This window comes from Arachis hypogaea, chromosome 20 (assembly GCF_003086295.3).
Source record: "Arachis hypogaea cultivar Tifrunner chromosome 20, arahy.Tifrunner.gnm2.J5K5, whole genome shotgun sequence".
Taxonomy (NCBI): domain Eukaryota; kingdom Viridiplantae; phylum Streptophyta; class Magnoliopsida; order Fabales; family Fabaceae; genus Arachis; species Arachis hypogaea.
Window position 1 is genome coordinate 129,650,554 of NC_092055.1, and position 15,562 is coordinate 129,666,115.

Consider the following 15,562-nt stretch of genomic DNA (forward strand, 5'->3'; position numbering starts at 1 on the left):
AAGCTTAGAGTGGATGTTCAAACCTTCAGACAGAAAGAAGGAGAATCCCTCTATGAAGCTTGGGAGAGGTACAAGCAACTGACCAAAAAGTGTCCTTCTGACATGCTTTCAGAATGGACCATTTTAGATATATTCTATGATGGTCTGTCTGAATTAGCTAAGATGTCATTGGATACTTCTGCAGGTGGATCCATTCACCTAAAGAAAACGCCTGCAGAAGCTCAAGAACTCATTGACATGGTTGCTAATAACCAGTTCATGTACACTTCTGAGAGAAATCCTGTGAATAATGGGACGCCTCAAAAGAAGGGAGTTCTTGAAATTGATGCTCTGAATGCCATATTGGCTTAGAATAAAATATTGACTCAGCAAGTCAATATGATTTCTCAGAGTCTGAATGGAATCCAAGCTGCATCCAATAGTACTCAAGAGGCATCTTCTGAAGAAGAAGCTTATGATCCTGAGAACCCTGCAATAGTAGAGGTAAATTATATGGGTGAACCTTATGGAAACACCTATAATCCCTCATGGAGAAATCATCCAAATTTCTCATGGAAGGATCAACAGAAGACTCAACAAGGCTTTACTAATGGTGGAAGAAACAAGTTTAACAATAGTAAACCTTTTCCATCATCCACTCAGCAACAGACAGAGAATTCTGAACAGAATCTATCTAGCTTAGCAAATTTAGTCTCTGATCTATCTAAGGCCACTCTGAGTTTCATGAGTGAAACAAGGTCATCCATTATAAATTTGGAGGCACAAGTGGGCCAGCTGAGTAAGAAGATCACCGAAACCCCTCCTAGTACTCTCCCAAGCAATACAGAAGAGAATCCAAAGAGAGATTGCAAGGCCATTGATATAACCATCATGGCCGAATCCAAGGAGGAAGGGGAGGACGTGAATCCCAAGGAGGAAGACCTCCTGGGACGTCCAGTGATCAATAAGAAGGTTCCCTCTCAGGAACCAAAGGAATCTGAGGCTCATCTAGAGACCATTGAGATTCCATTAAACCTCCTTATGCCCTTCATGAGCTCTGATGAGTATTCTTCTTCTTCTGAAGAAAATGAGAATGTCACTGAAGAGCAAGTTGCCAAGTTTCTTGGTGCAATCATGAAGCTGAATGCAAATTTATTTGGTAATGAAACTTGGGGAGATAAACCTCCCCTGTTCACCAATGAACTAAATGCATTGGATCAACTGAGATTGCCTCAGAAGAAAGAAGATACTGGAAAGTTCCTAATACCTTGTACCATAGGCACCATGACCTTTGAGAAGGCTTTATGTGACCTTGGGTCAGGAATAAACCTCATGCCACTCTCTGTAATGGAAAAACTAAGAACCCTTGAGGTACAGGAGGCCAATTTCTCATTAGAGATGGCAGACAAATCCATGAAAATAGCTTATGGACAAGTAGAGGACATGTTAGTAAAGGTTGAAGGCCTTTACATCCCTGCTGATTTCATAATCCTGGATACTGGGAAGGATGAGGATGAATCCATCATCCTTGGAAGACCCTTCCTAGCCACAGCAAGAGCTGTGATTGATGTGGACAGAGGAGAGTTGGTCCTTCAACTAAATAAGGACAAACTTGTGTTTAAAACTCAAGGATCTCTCTGTACCCATGGAGAGGAAGCATAAAAAGCTTCTCTCATTGCAGAGTCAACCAAAGCCCCCACAGTCAAACTCTAAGTTTGGTGTTGGGAGGCCACAACCAAGCTCTAAGTTTGGTGTTGAACTCCCATATCCAAACTCTAAGTTTGGTGTTAGGAAGTCTCAACAATGCTCTGAACATCTGTGAGGCTCCATGAGAGCCCACTGTCAAGCTATTGACATTAAAGAAGCGCTTGTTGGGAGGCAACCCAATTTTTATTTATCTAATTTTATTTTTATTTCTATTGTTCTTTCATGTTTTATTAGGTTCATAATCATGTGGAGTCACAAAATAAATCAAAAAAATTAAAAACAGAATCAAAAACAGCAGAAGAAAAATCACACCCTGGAGGAAGGACTTACTGGCGTTTAAACGCCAGTAAGGAGCATATGGCTGGCGTTCAACGCCAGAACAGAGCATGGATCTGGCGTTGAATGCCAGAAACAAGCAACATCCTGGCGTTCAGACGCCAGGAATGCACACTGAGGAAAGCTGGCGCTGAACGCCAGAAACAAGCATAGAACTGGCGTTCAATGCCAGAAACAAGCATAGAACTGGCATTCAACGCCAGAAACATGCTGCATTTGGGCACTGAACGCCCAGAACAAGCATCAATTCGGCGTTTAAACGCCAGAATTGCATGCAAAGGCATTTTACATGCCTAATTGGTGCAGGGATGCAAATCCTTGACACCTCAGGATCTGTGGACACCACAGAATCCCTACATACCTCTACTCACCTTACCTCCTCATAATCCTATATCACCCCTTCCCAAGAACCTTTCACCACTCACATCAATTACTCCCCTAAAACCATCATACAATCCACCTACACCCACCCACTCAAATTCAAACCATCAACTCACCTCCATATCTTCTTCTTCTTCTACTATTCTTTCTTCTTTTGCTCAAGGGTGAGCAATATTCTAAGTTTGGTGTGGTAAAAGCATAGCTTTTTTGTTTTTCCATAACCATTGATGGCACCTAAGGCCAGAGAAACCTCTAGAAAGAGAAAAGAGAAGACAAAAGCTTCCACCTCCAAGTCATAGGAGATGGAGAGATTCATCTCAAGGGTCTATAGCTCAGTGGTAGAACATTTGACTGCAAATCAAGAGATCCCTGAGATACCTCAAGGGATGCACTTTCCTCCACAGAACTATTGGGAGCAAATCAACACCTCCCTAGGAGAATTAAGTTCCAACATGGGACAACTAAGGGTGGAACATCAAGAGCACTCCATCATCCTTCATGAAATTAGAGAAGATCAAAGAGTAATGAGGGAGGAGCAACAAAGACAAGGAAGAGACATAGAAGAGCTCAAGGACATCATCGGTTCCTCAAGAAGAAAACGCCACCATCACTAAGGTGGACTCATTCCTTGTTCTTACATTCTCTGTTTTTCATTTTTTTTATGCTAAATGTTTATCTATGTTTGTGTCTTCACTATATGATCATTAGTATTTAAGTGTCTATGCCTTAAAGTAGTGAATATGAATCCATCACCTCTCTTAAATGAAAAATGTTTTAATTCAAAAGAACAAGAAGTACATAAGTTTCGAATTTATCCTTGAACTTAGTTTAATTATATTGATGTGGTGACAATACTTTTTGTTTTCCAAATGAATGCTTGAACAGTGCATATGTCTTTTGAAGTTGTTGTTTATGAATGTTAAATATGTTGGCTCTTGAAAGAATGATGACAAAGAGACATGTTATTTGATAATCTGAAAAATCATAAAAATGATTTTTGAAGCAAGAAAAAGCAGTAAATAGAGAAAAGCTTGCGAAAAAAAAAGAAAAAAAAAAAGAAAAAGCAAGCAGAAAAAGCCAAAGCTCTTAAAACTAAAAGGCAAGAGCAAAAATCCAATAACCCTTAAAACCAAAAGGCAAGGGTAAAGAAAAAGGATCCCAAGGCTTTGAGCATCAGTGGATAGGAGGGCCTAAAGGAATAAAATCCTGGCTTAAGCGGCTAAACCAAGCTGTCTCTAAACATGTGCTTGTGGCGTGAAGGTGTCAAGTGAAAACTTGAGATTGAGCAGTTAAAGTCAAGGTCCAAAGCAAAAAAAAAAAAAGAAGAGTGTACTTAAGAACCCTGGACACCTCTAATTGGGGACTTTAGCAAAGCTGAGTCACAATCTGAAAAGGTTCACCCAATTATGTGTCTGTGGCATTTATGTATCCGGTGGTAATACTGGAAAACAAAGTGCTTAGAGCCACGACCAAGACTCATAAAGTAGCTGTGTTCAAGAATCAACATACTGAACTAGGAGAATCAATAACACTATCTGAACTCTGAGTTCCTATAGATGCCAATCATTCTGAACCTCAATGGATAAAGTGAGATGCCAAAACTATTTAAGAGGCAAAAAGCTACAAGTCCCGCTCATCTGATTGGAGCTATGTTTCATTGATAATTTGGAATTTATAGTATATTCTCTTCTTTTTATCCTATTTGATTTTCAGTTGCTTGGGGACAAGCAACAATTTAAGTTTGGTGTTGTGATGAGCGGATAATTTATACGCTTTTTGGCATTATTTTTAGTATGTTTTTAGTAGGATCTAGTTACTTTTAAGGATGTTTTTATTAGTTTTTATGTTAAATTCACATTTCTGGACTTTACTATGAGTTTGTGTATTTTTCTGTGATTTCAGGTATTTTCTGGCTGAAATTGAGGGACTTGAGCAAAAATCAAATTCAGAGGTTGAAGAAGGATTGCTGATGCTGTTGGATTCTGACCTCCCTGCACTCAAGTGGATTTTCTGGAGCTACAGAACTCAAAATGGCGCGCTTCCAATTGTGTTGGAAAGTAGATATCCAGGGCTTTCCAGCAATATTTAATAGTCCATACTTTGGCCGAGTTTAAATGACACAAAAGGGCGTTGAACGCCAGTTCTACGCTGCAGTCTGGAGTTAAACGCCAGAAACACGTCACGAACCAGAGTTGAACGCCAAAAACACGTTACAACTTGGCGTTCAACTCCAAGAATGACCTCTCCACGTGTAAACTTCAAGCTCAGCCCAAGCACACACCAAGTGGGCCCCGGAAGTGGATTTATGTATCAATTACTTACTTCTGTAAACCCTAGTAACTAGTTTAGTATAAATAGGACTTTTTACTATTGTATTAGAGGGGGGATGATTTTTAGTTCATCTTTGGATCATATTGATCACGTTTGGGGGCTGGCCATTCGGCCATGCCTGAACCTTCATCACTTATGTATTTTCAACGGTAGAGTTTCTGCACTCCATAGATTAAGGTGTGGAGCTCTGCTGTTCCTCATGATTTAATGCAAAGTACTACTGTTTTTCTACTCAATTCAACTTATTCCGCTTCTAAGATATCCATTTGCATCCAAGAACATGATGAATGTGATGATTATGTGACGCTCATCATCATTCTCACTTATGAACGCGTGCCTGACAAACACTTCTGTTCTACATGCAAACAAGGCAGAATGAATATCTCTTAGATTACTAATACAGGGGACCGAGTCCGAGATATTAGGATCTTCGTGGTATAAGTCAGAACCCATGGATGGCCATTCCTGAGATCCGGAAAGTCTAAACCTTATCTGTGGTATTCCGAGTAGGATCTGGAAAGGGATGGTTGTGATGAACTTCAAACTCGCGAGTGCTGGGCGTAGTGACAGACGCAAAAGGATAGTAAATTCTATTCCAGTATAATCGAGAACCTCCAGATGATTAGCCGTGCCGTGACTGAACATTTGGACCTTTTTCACAGAGAGGATGGGATGTAGCCATTGACAACGGTGATGCCCTTACAGAAAGCTTGCCATGGAAAGGAGTAAGACTGATTGGATGAAGACAGCAGGAAAGGAGAGGGTCAGAGGAACGAAAGCATCTCTATACGCTTATCTGAAATTCTCACCAATGATTTACATAAGTATTTCTATCTTTATTTTCTGTTTATTTATTATTATTATTCGAAAACTCCATAACCATTTGATATCCGCCTGACTGAGATTTACAAGGTGACCATAGCTTGCTTCAAGCCGACAATCTCCGTGGGATCGACCCTTACTCATGTAAGGTTTTATTACTTGGACGACCCAGTGCACTTGCTGGTTAGTTGTATCGAAGTTGTGACAAGTTATGAATTAAGAGTAGAGCACCAAGTTTTTGGAGCCATTACCAGGGATCACAATTTCGTGCACCAATCATCCCCAGCGGCTCCTTCCTTCTCTGCCCTGGGTTTCATAGTTCCAAAATAACCACCAACGCCGCCACTGCATCTAACCCGCATCCATCTCTCCACAATGCACGCCAGTCGCCACTTCTTCCAGTCGTAATTGCGCTTGAAATAACTCCATCGTTGTGGTCCTACTTTTTCTCTGGGGCGATCTCATTCTCGTACTCCTAGGGAAACATCTCCGCCATTTGTGATGGTAGCCTAGCCATGATCAGAGAAATGGACCAGGACTGACTTGTTTCCGCCACGTTGCTCGTCTGTGATGCTTCTCTTCGAGCGGGGTCCTTCTCATAGTCGTTCCTCCTACAATTGCTGATGCGACCCCACCATTCCCTTCACTTGTCAAGCTCTCTGCCCGGTGCGGCGTTGCTTCTGCCATGATCTCTGCTGATGCAGTTTCTCCCAAGACCATCATGTGTGAATTCTGATTTGGTGGCTTCGGTGGTGGTCGAGTCACCCCTTCCTCCTCTGCCATTTCAAGATCTACGTCCTCCACCTTTCCCTTCGTGATGTCACGGCCTCAACGTTGCTACCTTTACTCAGACCTTCAATTTTTGACGATATTAGTTGCGCCATTGGTTCGCTGTCTTTGCTTGCTGGCGAAGGTTTGGGTTCTAATTTTGAAATTGAATCTACATGTGAAGTTTGAACTTCTGCGTGATCTATACTGTTTGTTAAAATTGGATCTGGATTTGGAAATTGTGATTAATCTATAGGTTTTTGTTGATTCTATAAGAAAAATATAAATAAGAGATCTTAAAAGGTCTTCACCGTCTTTCAGACAAATCACATCTCACTGTTGAGCACCTGGACCTGCATCTGAAAAATAAGAGATATATACGGAATGAGAACCCCCGACCCATGGGTTCCCAGTACGGTAAAAGTGCCAAATAAATACAATGCATTGTAATAAAAACTCACTAAGCATCCTAAACTTCCTTTCACCCAATATTCATCTTATATTCTCGCTAATCCATAAATAGGCAACTATCATAAGGGAATGCTAAATCTAATTCCTCTTCCTCATGCTTCCCAACTATCTATCTCTCCAACAAATCAAAATTAGAATCATAAGCCAAACCATCACCAGTTATTCTGTCTTAGCAATTCTATATCAATACTTTATATCCTCATCTGGAGCAAGTAAAATCACTTCACTGCGTCTACCCAGGGAACTCAAATTATCTCATTCAATAATCATAAGTTTAAATTAATCATATCATTATTCTATCTCAACAAGAACAGCCCTCTGCGTCAACCGACACTGGCATGAGGGACCTCTCAGTTGTACAAACACAAGCAATACAGACAAGTAATACATAATAAGGTACAAGTAGAACAAGTAGCACATAATCAGGTAACATAGTATATATGATATAGCAATCCTAAACAAATAGAAAAACCCAAACAATTCAAACATATGCAAATGATGTATACCTGCCCTATGGCTGATGATATTATCTGTCGGTTATATAGCCAACCCGACACGTCCTGGTAGCTAACCATGGACTGAAACACCCATTGCGGAGCAAGAGGGTTTGAGGTACAACCCCCTTGCTACTACCCGCTCAATCCTGAGCTAGTGGAATAACCACTACTACGGCTACTACCCAGGCGGGTGTTTAGAAGCTCAATCTGGAGCGAGGGGAATCACCACTACTGCCGCTACTATACAGGTGTCACAATCTCTAACCTGGAGCAAGTGGGACGAACCACAACCCTTGCTACTGCCCAGGATCTTAAAATATACATTCATTCCGTTTAAAATCAATCATCGTTGTTATAAAATCTCAAACATTAACCTGGAGCAAGCGGAACGAATCACAACCCTTGCTACTACCCAGGTATCACAAATACACATTCAATCATAATCACCCTTCATTATTACCAATTCTCAAACAATGACCCAGAGCAAGTCGGACGAACCACGACCCTTGCTACTACCCAGGTATTACAGACATGCATTCATTCAAAACTCCATAATTAAACTCATTGATGGAGGAAAATTGTCAGTAAAGAATTTCACAAAAATGTTACGTTGCAAGTATAGATCTAAACCAACAAATTATCCTCAATCAAATTTAATTTGTTTGTCACAAATATAAACCCAATAAAAGTAAACCGAAGTATTAAACCTCGGGTCGTCTCTCAAGGAATCGCAGCGAAGTGTAGTTATTATTTGTTATGGGAAAGTATATTTTTTTTGGGTTTTTGAAATAAGAAACAAGAAAGTAAAATAGCAAGAAAATAAATTAATAACTAAGAAAGCTCTTAACAAGAATTGATAATTAGAAGTCCTATCCTCATTATCATCATCAATTGTAATGGTAATTGCCTTTTGCTTTCACTTAGTTAACCTCTAACAATGAAGGTAAGTCAAGTGAGTAAAATCAACTTAGGTTCACAAGTCCTAATCAAAGACTAGATTTAGTGAAGCCTAAACCAACTAGCAAGTCTCAATTACCAATCAACAAAAGACTTTTTATAACTCAAGAGTCTCTAAATAATCAATCCAAGTTAAGAACATAAAAATCTAAATTAAAACCCCCCAAGCATTTTATCAAACACTTGGAAGGCACAAAATAAAAGCATAGAGAACTAATAAGAGATAATAAAATCTAAGATACCCAATTGCAAGACAATAATAACAATTGAAGAAAGAAGCAATAAACATAAAATACCTCAACTTGCATTAATAAGAAATTAAATGTAACATGAAGAGTTCATAAACTAAATTGGAGATATAAACAAACCAACAAGAGAAGATAAACTAAGATGCTAGAATAATAAAATGAAGAAGAGAAACTAAATTAAAGCAATATGAAAAACCTGAATTTGATGAGAATTAAAACTAAAAGAAACACTAAAACCTAGAGAGAGGAGAGAGTCTCTCTCTCTAGAAAACTATATCTAAAACCTCACTAATGTTGTATTATGATAAGTGACTGAATGATTCCTCCATCCAGCTCCACTCTGCAGCCTCTAATCTGGATTTTCGGGCCTGAAACTCGATAAAAAAGGAGCCCAGAAATCGCTCACAGTGAATTCTGATATCTGCAGCACCTGACGCTTTGTCACGCGTACACGTCGCTGAATTAAATACTAGGTCACGCATACGCGTCGTCCCACGCATACGCATCACTTGTGTCTTGCGTCATTCACGCGTACGCGTCATACCACGCGTGCGCGTCACTGCCAGCTTCCCAAAACCTCAATTTCTTGTGTTCCTTCCACTTTTGCATGCTTCCTTTCCATCCTCTAAGCCATTCCTACCCTATAAACCCTGAAAACACTCAGCAAACATATCACGGCATCGAATGGTGATAAGGAAGAATTAAAATTAGCAAAATTAAGGCCAAAGAAGCATGTTTTCAATCATAGTATAAAATTAGGAAGGAAAATGTAAAACATGCGAATTATATGCATAAGTGTGAGAATAATGGATAAAATTTGATAAATTAAGCACAAGATAAACCCTAAAAATGGGGTTTATCAATCTCCCCACACTTAAACATTAGCATGTCCTCATGCTAAGCTCAAGAGAACCAAAAGAGTGAAGGCAAAATGGTAGAAATTATGCAATGCAACCTATCTAAATGCAAGCTACCTACATGCATCATGCTATTCTAATTACTACCTATCTATATATATAAGCATATATGTGGTCAAAGTGAGTCAAATTTCCAAGAAATGATATATGCACAATCAAGGGCTAAATAAATCACATCAAGCACATTCACAGTTTAATTGAGTTATTTAAAAGAATTCACAAACTTGCAAGACAAGCAATGTTCAAATATGGACATATGAAAATGAGCAATTGAACTCTCACTGGATGTGTATATGCACTCTAATCACTCAGGTGTTTTGGGGTTAAACCACTCAAATCTTTTCTAATCATGCTTTCAAAAATTTTGTTCTTCATCTAACCAATCAACAATTATCTAGTGTACAAATGCAAATATCATGAGGGCTTTTTAAGGTTATAATGGGGCTAAGGTAAGGGTGAGGATATATATATGGCCAAGTGAGCTATCATATGAATCTTTGACTAACCTAAGTTCTCACCTAACACATACACACACTCTATACAATTCTAAAATCAAGCCTAGCCACCCAAAATCTCACTTTTGCATATTTTCACACACTCATGTATCAATTTTAATTCCACCACATATGCATTGATTTTCTTATTGAACTTAACAATTTTCTCTTTTTCTCTCTTTTTTTATTTTTCTTCTTTTTTTTATTTTTATTTTTTTTTCTATATATGAAAGCATAATACATCAATGCATATGGTTTATATAATTTCACATGAGTATAAACCTAAATTCTCAATAATTGTCAATAAAAACAAAGCACATTCTCATCAACCAAAGTTCTCACATTTTCCAACACTTAGTTGACACACACTCACTATCTTAAGCTAACCAAAGATTCAAATATGACAATTAATTATTTTTTCCGCTTAAGGCTAATGATGTGGTAATATAAAGAATAAAAGGGGGTTAAAAAGGCTCAATGTGGCAAACAAAGGTAAATGAAATGGTAAGCTATTTGGGATAAGTGAGCTATAATCAAATGATGGCCTTAATCACCTAATTACATTAAATACACTAAATAATGGACATATAGAATGGAACAAACCACAGATTGCAATCATAGAGAAGAAAACACACAAGAATAAAAATCATGGTTAAATAATGTAACCATACAATTAAGCTAAAAAACTCACAGATTGTGTGTTCTTAGCTCAAAAACCATATTCCAAACTATATATATATCATGCAAGTTTCAAAAAGTTTTAACTCAAATCAATGTGAGTGAAAGTGAAGGTGAAAGTAAAGGATAAAAATGGTTTCAAGGTCGGTAAAGAAGAAGATGATCAAGGTGAAAGTGGAAAGTGAGAGTGAAGGATGAAAGGTGAAGGTGAAAAGTGAAGGTGAAGGTGAAAGTAAAGGGTGAAAAGGGTTTCAAGGTCTGTGAAGAAGATGATCAAGGTGAAAGTGAAAAGTGAGAGTGAAGGATGATTTACAGAGGTGGCTTGAGGTCCTTTTTATAGTGTAAAACCATGATGAAGAGGACACCCCTTGGCCAATGGTTTTAGTCTGACATTTGGCTTACTGCTCTTTCCAAAATATCTTTAGGTACTCCTGTCACCTCAAGTCTTGTCAACTGAAAAGGTAGGAAGTTGATTCCCACACGTTAAACTAAAGCTCCTGACATGTGACATTAGTGAAGGGATATCTAGTTTGGTTTTTTTTCAACTAGATGACACCTTTACACTCCAAATCCAACCAATTCACTTCTACCAATATAGTTCCCACTGAAGAGAAATTCAACTCCTCAATGTGTTCTTTTGGGTTCCATCTTTTTAGCCCAATACCTTTAGGAGGAACTTAACTCTTTTTTGACCATGTTTGTAGGTCATTATAAAAATAATTATGTACAAAAAAGATTTATATTTTTAGTACACAATCATAAGCCCCCATGCAGTTTTTAAGGGTACAAAGTATTCTCTCAAGCTGCATTAAACTTTTTTGTACTCAACAGAACAAAAATAATTAAAAATTTTCTCTCTTTTTTTTTTTTGGTTAACATATCATAACTCTAAAGAATCAAATCTCCCCTCTTTTATTGATTTTTTTTGTCATAATGAGATATGTATTTGTAAATATTATAATATTTAAATATAAATATTTCTGTATAATATGAATATAATTATGTACTCATAAAAAAAATGAATAAAAGAATGTTATTGTGCAAATATTTTAAGTATTAATAAAATAAATAAATAAATAAATAAGATTAATAAATGAATATATTCATAATTTATTTGTATGTATGTATTTATTTTTAAAAATAGTGTATGTATATATACATAATATTATTATTATTTATTTATATATATATATAAATAATAATAATAATATATATAAATTATGAATATATTCATAATAAATAATAATAATATTATTATATATATATATATATATATTATGAAAAAAGAGGATGATTTGATTTAATATAATAATTTAATATATAAGGAAATAAGAAGGGGAGAAACTCTTACCCTTTTAATTGGACGCCTTTTAAATTTGAATACCTGGATTTGGAGAGACACATAAGAAGGGGAGAACACCTGGGAGAATAGGGGAGAGCGTGTTCCTCATCATCTCTGTTAGGGCATTTTTTACACAGCAGCACCACCATCCAAACCCTCTTCTTCAACAATTGGGAGTTTTTCTTAGGACAAAGGACACTCTCATATTCAACATTGCTCTGTCTTCTCACTCTGTCTTCTTACTTGGTAAGACTCTTTTTCTTCTTTTCTTGCTTTTGTCTTCGGTCTTGCTCCCTTTTTTGTCATATAATGAGTACTCCTATTTTCTTGTATGAGATTCTGGCACTTAAATATCTACTATTGTGTATTTGACATTTTTTTTTTCGTATTGTTCTGAACTTTTGTTACTCTGAATTCGTGTCTGAACTCTGATGATCATTTTGTACTCTTTGTTAATCTGAACCTTTATTATTATGTTCTCTGCCTTTGTTCTCATGTAACCCCTCTCAGCCCCATGTATATTGAGTTGCTAATTTTGAAATTAGCTATAGGGATTCTTTGATAAAGATCTTTCACCTTACAACTTGGATGTTATATCCTCATTTGTACATGTTCTCATTTGTATATGTTTCCAATGGCATCACAAAATAAAAGAAATTGAGTTAAACATCATGAGCAATGTTCATCTGCAACTATAAAATAGATATTTAAGAATAAAAATAATTTAATTAAATTTTTTTTGTATAGTATAGTCATAAGTAATTTGTTTATAATTTTTTTCAATTAGAACAAATTATTAGTGTTCCATATTTATATTCTTTCAAAGCTATAAACGTATAATGTCTTGCAATATTTTCATATATGTCACCAAATAAAATATGATATTGTGAGGATATGAGGAGTTAGTGGCCTTATCGAGTAAAGAATATGATGAATGATTTTCATACCTTTGCTTTTTTGTTTCATTTGAGAACTCCTTGGTTGTTTTCTTGACATGCGATGCTCTTTGGCTTTTTTAGAATTTCTTGAGTGTTCTGCAATATTCTCCTTTATATTTTGAACATTTTTGTCATTGGTATTTGCGTGATATTGATGTTTACTCTATTTTGTTGTTGCTGTTCTCCTTCTCCCCCCCCTTTTTTTAGGAATTGCTTCTTTTTTGTTGTCATGCCTTGTGTGAAACTTGCTGAGATAATGGATAGTGACCCAGAGGACTCTAGTAATAGTTTAGGTACTGACTCTTCTGTGAATGATATGGACGATGTTCCTGAAGAATATGCAATGGGATTTTCTGAATCTATCCCCCAACCTTGGGTTAAACCATCAAATAAGAGGGCTACTTTTGTGGATCCTCCTCTGATGAAGAAACCTTTTTTGGACCCTCCTTCTTCTGGCTTGTTATTAGGTATGGATAAAACTATGAAACCCGCCTTTGATTCTTCAGATTGTAGAATTTTTGGTGAATTTGTTGAGAAGCCTTCATATCAAGTGGGTCCTGCTCTACTTTGTTCTCGGTTGAAGCGCCAAGAATTTCCATGGATGTCTTTTAAATCTGAGGCAGCTACTCACATAAATAAGGTTTGGCAAAAGTGGGTGTTCACAGTATTGTTTGAGGAGGGTGGTAGTTTTGTGAGGAGATTAGAATTAGCTGGTGTTGCCGAGGCTATTCGCACAACTACAGGTTGGTTGTTCTCTACCATCTATCCTCATAATTGATTCTTATAATTTCTTTACCTTGTTGCTATATGTTGAAGAAGCACTAATTGACTTCTTCTTGGCAGGCTTGGGTGTTCAGCGAAATGGATATGATATGAGTTTACTTTGGCAGAGGTGGTGTTCTCAGACTCATACTTTTCTGACTTCTTGGGGTGAGTTTTCACCCACTTTGGAAGATGTTGTGGTTCTTCTTCAACTGCCGGTGTTTGGTAGTGTGGATCTCACTCTTCTTCGCCCAGATTCTGATCTACTTAAGCTTGCACGACATCTTCAAATGAGTTTAAGTGATGCTGGTCGATATGCAAAAGAGTTGTCCAAGAGTAGGCATGCTAAGAAATCTTCCTCCAAGGAAGAGCATCCGAAGACTCGTCGGTCCTCGAGAAGAAAAGAGGTGGTTGGCGACAAGCAAGATTCCAAGAAGAAGAAGATTACTGTTAAGTATTCTTACTCTAATTGGTCTCATTATTTCTTTGGTGATTTCCTCAATGGTGAGTTTGTCCCTGCTCCTGCTGTTTCTTCAGATCTTAGGGAAGCTGCTTTTGTTGCTTATTGGTTAAGTAAATATGTATTTTTGGGACCGGCGGATGAGTGTATGAGCCATGGGGTGTTTCTTTTATCCTGCTTGATTGCTAGAGGAGAACGTTTACCATTGGCTCCTATGTATCTCGGCAGCTTATATACGCGGCTTGATCAATTTTTCCAGCAACTCAAGATTGCTCATGGTCGCTTTCCAGTTTTGTCTTTCATTGACGAAATATTTCTTCAACTCTTTCTTTTTGAGCGGTTCTCTCTATTTGCTCCCACCCGTAAGCCCCCTACAATTCTTCCAGATAAGAAGGCAAGTCTTCGTGCTTGAATTTGGGGTTCAGCTCATCCTTCGAAATCTTTGGAGGATGTTATTGACTTGGAGGAAAATTTTTGTTTTCGCCCGTACGTAACCTCTTACCAGCCCGATGCATCGGCTATTCATCGTATATATTCTGCTTGTCTTGAGCATGACCGCAATAATATTTTCACCAGCAAGGATGGGGTTTATGACTTTTGACTTTTGTGTACTTCTCCTACCCCCCTTCTTGGTTTGATTGTTATGGATAGGGATTTTCACTGTGGAGCTTTGATCTGTCCAGTGATCTACCGTCCTGATAGGGTAAGTCGCCAACTAGGGTGGGACCAGGACCCAAAAAATGTGGAGCATATTTTTTCTTCATCGGAAAATTTGATGAAAAAGGTTCTGTTTCAAGAAGAACTCCCGGAGTACAATCCTTTCTTGGTTGTTCCTCTTGACAAGGATGGGGGAGTTACAATGGAGTATGTGGATTATCTTATGTGTATGAAGGAGCATATTAGGCAATATGAGGGTAGCTCCGTCCCTGATATCAGATCATTTGTCCCGGTTTTGATCAAGGATCCATATTTCATGACTGGCAACTTTTCCCCTTCAACTATTACAAGTAATATTTGCTCTTTGCTGATTCTTATTTTTTGTTTCTTCATTTCTTTTTCGTCTCTCTCTCCTCCTTGTGTGTTTGACTGCTGTATTTTTTGTGCTGGTGTTTTGTAGACTTGAACGCTAGGTGTTATAGACATCCACCTTCTTCAAAAAGAAAACCAGATGATTCAGTTGTTACTGCTGAAGTGGTCAAGCGCAGTAAAGTGGAGAGTTCAAATTTTAATGTTTCGAAGAGGTCTCCTACAAAAATACCTGGGCCTTCCATTGATGCTACGCCTTCACTAATTTCTACTGGCTCAGGAATTTCTCCTTCTTCGACAGCAAAAGCTAAAGATTCTTCTGCTGCTGCTTGCTTTGTTAAATCATCGCAGTCTCCTGGTAAGGCTGTGGTTAGCTTATCTAGCAGTGTTGTGAAGCGTATGTCCCATCGTCTTTTGGGTAAACTGAAAATAATTCCAAATGCACCTT

At 37.7% G+C, this 15,562-nt stretch overlaps 1 non-coding gene across 1 annotated transcript; it reads right to left on the bottom strand.

Annotated features, from left to right (window-relative positions):
* On the bottom strand, nt 1-108 carry LOC112787858 (small nucleolar RNA R71). The gene has a single exon (XR_003195246.1). It is a non-coding gene; the product is annotated as a small nucleolar RNA R71 (small nucleolar RNA).
* Nucleotides 109-15,562: the final 15,454 nt, after the last annotated feature.